The sequence below is a fragment of the Oryx dammah genome, unplaced genomic scaffold (genome assembly GCF_014754425.2).
Source record: "Oryx dammah isolate SB20612 unplaced genomic scaffold, SCBI_Odam_1.1 HiC_scaffold_1, whole genome shotgun sequence".
NCBI lineage: Eukaryota > Metazoa > Chordata > Mammalia > Artiodactyla > Bovidae > Oryx > Oryx dammah.
The window spans coordinates 89,753,697-89,758,381 of NW_024070185.1; positions in this window are offsets into that span (position 1 = coordinate 89,753,697).

Sequence of the window (4,685 nt, forward strand, 5' to 3'; positions counted from 1 at the left end):
CTATTTAGTTCTCTGATTAATTGAAGTACTTTTCTCCCGGTTGTTTTATTGGGATTGTTCTGGGGAAGGTTTATCCCTAAAAGATGGTTTATTTGACTATTTAGTTCTCTTCCATAGTTTGTTATGGGAGTAGGAGATTATGATTTGTTTTCTGGAAGGTATCAGGCTGCCTGGTACTTTAGTTTGAGAGTTCTTAAATGATAAGTTTTATGGTAATCAGCAAACCAGAGGTTTTTTTATGTCTCTGGTAAAGGGCTATGTAAAATGGATCCCTTCTCGATCACCACATATCCTAGAAGATGGGTAAGGGCAAATTCCATGTCCTTTTGTGGTCACTACCTGTAATCAGCAGGACTTGTGATTAGTTCCAGACTCATGTGGAATGGGTTAAGAAGTGAACCTGAGGAATATTACAGCGTCGTCAAAGAGGTCATGGAGCCCCTCAATCTTCCGATGACCCTCCCCTACACACACACAGAGCCAGAAGGAGGTCCAGCCCTGCTCGTGGGTACACGGTGCATTTGCATTCATTAATAGGGCACTTTCCCCTTGCTGTTCTCTTATAGAGCAAATGGGAGCATAAGTTTGTTGGAAGGAGAGCAAGATGACTTACTTGGGCAGCTAGCAGTTTGGGTTTGGATATTAACTGTTATAACTCTTAGCTAGGAAAGCTAGCTGCCCAGCATCAGGGGACCACAGAGCCTATGGAATGTTGTGGAAGAAACTGCTAGTTTCATGGGAAGCTGGATTTAGAGGAAGTTCCTCTAGCTGGAAAGAGCAGGGAGCCCTTAGTCCCAACTAGCTCGATGTCCAGGCAACACAGGAGGAGCTCTTAATGTCAGTTTCAGATAATGATCCGAAACTAGTGATTTGGGGCATTCTGGCTTCTCACTGGGAAAGAGGCCATTGAATGGGCTTCAGGAATACCCACAAATGGTATACCAAATTCTATGTTGTGTCTGCATTTTTCACAGCTTTTTTCAGATCCTTAAAGGATCATAATTTCTTAAAGGAATTTTGAAACTTAACAAATCCCAAAAAGGCTAAGAATCACTGCTCTATAAGAGTTTTTTATGTCATGACTATAGATGTTAATATCAAAGATTATAGCATAAGTTTTAGAGACCCTCTTTAAAAAAAAACAAAATACATTTCAGGTCTTCTAGAGATGATCTTTTATTCTTTTTTTCCTTTAGTTTTTCAACCTTGGAAATTATCTTGGCAGTTTGGACCAAAATCAGGGTTGATGTGCTCTAGGGCATATGACTGCAAGTCTTGGGAGGGTCTACCTTCTTACCTCTGAGGATCTTTTTCAAAGGTGTTTGGCTGTTGCTGCTAGCGATTGCATTCTTACATGAATTTCCACTGGGATTCCTTGGTTTGTTTGTATTGTCTGGCCAGGTCCACAGGCATCTTTGCATGCCACTCGAGTGGTGAGTCTGATTTGATCCCACAGGGATTCATGGAAAGATTCCAGAAAATCCACAAGTGACCACTGATTTCTTTTAGACCTACTGGGATGGAGATGATGAAAGGAAGCTATCTGCTGCTCTTGTCTATTTCTATAGTCATTGGTGGTGTGGAATGTCTGAATACTCACCCTTAAGATTTTTCCTAAGGACTGTTAATTGATAACTCAAGTATGGATGGCTCTGTCGGAAAGTTCAGACTAGTTCTTATCACAAAGGCAATCTCACTGACATTAAGACTTTCTACACTCAAAGTATGTAGAAAACTCGTAGGTTGTGTATATGTTGGACTGGGTTTATATGGTAGGAAACCTCTGGCATGGAAATCCCTTAAATTTTTCTAGATCTCTAGTTGTTTCACCACAAGAAAGCATTAAACTTTACTTTCTGGGGATTTCTGCCCAAGTTTGGTCTACTTCTAACATTAGGTATTAATGTCTTATGTATAACATATTTCACAGTTACTAAAGTTAGGACATGGAAAGGACAGTGTTTTAATAATCATTCCCAATATCCAGCAGAGGACCTGGCACATAACACTCAGTAAAGATTTGCATGATTAAGTTAATTCAGCTCCATGTTTCTGATAACAAATCTCCAGAAGTCTGTTTTATTGGCCTAATGAGTGGATTCAAACATTCCCTTTTTCCATCCGCTTAATAGAAACAACCTTTCCTCATATATTGAAGCAATACTTCAAATCTGAATTACCCTAAAACACATGACTGCATTTTAAATTTCATTTGTGGTAATAATAAAAAGGAATTATAGTGAATTCTGATACCTCTGTTGGAGGCAACCCATGATAGCAAGGGCTTCTCTTACTGTAGATTAGCCCTTTTTGAGGGAAATTTTAGACAAAATTGGAACCATAGCATATTCATATTCATGTAATAGTGATTTGCTCTGAGGGTTCCAGAATGCTGAAATCTATGGCGTGTAATGATCTGAAAGCTAGGGTATGGGAGCTGAAAGGGGACCTCAAACCATGTTCTTAGTTTAGAGATGAGGAACAATCAGACTTCCATCCACTTTTTTTTTCCACCCTAAGTGGAAACCTGTACCTGTAGAGTGTTTGTGATCAAGGAGATAATAAGTGAAAATACTTTCTGTGTCTTTTTGAAGTCTTTCTGAACTTATATAAAGCCAGTGTATTTATCCTTGATAGTTCTAATTTGAATAGGGTCTCGTTGCCACACCCTATTCCCTGGTTCGGTGAGTTCCCATAGCATTTTGTTCTGGAGTAGATTTGAACCAGAAGGATCTTAGATTTCTCCTCGCTCACCTAACCCATTTATGCATTTGTGGAGTGCTTATTGTGATTCCAGGCACTCTACCTAATAGGACTTGGGTGAGTATGAACCTGCTACTTAGCACGTTACTTTAGGTCTCCCTACTTCAGATTTCTTCATCTATAAAACAAATTCAACTTAGCACAGTGATCTTGCCTCTGCTTTTCTCTTTCTGGGCCTGTAGCTTGCCACCTACATTGTGCTTTATGTTTCTGTCTTATTTAACTATTTGATGTTCTTAAAGACCTTGATTGTCAGTTTCCCAGCTCCACAACCGCACATGCTGTTTTTGTTTTTTAACCTGGGATGACTATTACTCTCCACTCAATCTTTCCACTGCACACATGACAGGTAGACACATATGGAAAGGTGTTTTCTTTGTTCCCATAGTACCTAATGTGCATTTCACTTTTTTGGCCATGATGGTCAACTTGTGCGATCTTAGTTCCCTGACCAGGGATTGAACCTGGGCCATCAGCAGAGAGAGCACAGAGCCCTAATCACTGGACCACCAGGGAAGTCCCCCGATATGTATTTATTTATCAATACACACCATGTTGTTTTCCCAATTTGTGTCTCCCCACCAGACTGAGCTCCTTGGCATCTGAATCTGCTTTCTATCTTTCTGTCTCCAACAGCCAGCCCAGTGCCTGGCTCAGAACAAGCATCCAAAAAATGAATGAATGAATGATATAAAACAGACTTGGATAAGTTGGTTGAACTAGGTTATAGTAGGTCTATATTTTTTATAAGATTTGATTTATGTAGCTCAGTTGGTAAAAAAAAAAAAAAAAATCCACCTGCAATACAGGAGACCCAGGTTCGATCCCTGGGTTGGGAGGATCCCCCGGAGAAGGAAATGGCAACCCACTCCAGTATTCTTGTCTGAGAAATCTCATGGACAGGAACCTGGCAGGCTACAGTCCATGGGATTGCAAAGAGTTGGACATGACTTAGTGATTAAAACACAAAAGATAGTGTGTGAAGAATGCATCTACCCAGTTAGCAGACACATGATGGCAAGTTTGCCAGCAGCAAATTGCAAAATACCTGAAACTGCAGGATTGCTGAGTGATCTGGAACTGAATTTGCACCAGTTCTTGGCTGGACTAGAAAAACAAAAAGAAATCCCTGAAACAGTATTTCTGTGAGACTCAAGGGCTATTGTGTTGAGTTCAGTGGACCATAGCAGGTGCAGCTACCACAGTAGCTTTCTGTGGAGCTGGGAGCCAGGCTGACGCATGGGCAGGTGGCTGTATGGCTGAAAGACGGGGAGAGGTGTTAGAAGGCGAGGAAGTTGCAGGTGATAGTCAATATTCTGACACTATAGTATGATTGCCCTAGAATTGCTCTGCCTGCATATGAATCTTGCCCTACTTTTATTAGCTGTGGCAACTCACATAATTCCCTCTTCGTGTTTCCATTTATAGACTAGAAGTCTAGTTTACCTACTCTAGAGTACCAATCTCTTGAGGTTTTAATGAAGATTAAATGAGATCACAGTTTCTAAAATAGGTGCTCAATAAATGTCAACTATTATATCAATTTACAGGTTGTGAAAAGGGTAAATGAGAAGGTCTCTGAGGTTAGAGACCATGTCCATCTTACAATTGTGTCCCCAGCACTTGGCACATAAATATAAGTTGTTTAGCAAATGTTTGTTGAATTAGTAAATGAGAGTGGTCAGGCAGTTTTTCAGAGCTCTCTTAGTATGGTGGCTTTCTCTAGGATGTGACTGACAAAGCTGTTTCAGTTTAGCTTCATGGTACCAGGGCTCTGAGTTTGCACAGCATGTTTTGTGCCGCTTGGAACTACACCAGAGACAGGCAGGAGTCACAGCATCACTGGGTCTCCTGTTGGGAAAGGGGCTGGTACCACATCAACATTTGAGTCCCCAGAGACAATGCCAGCAGTACATCTGGAA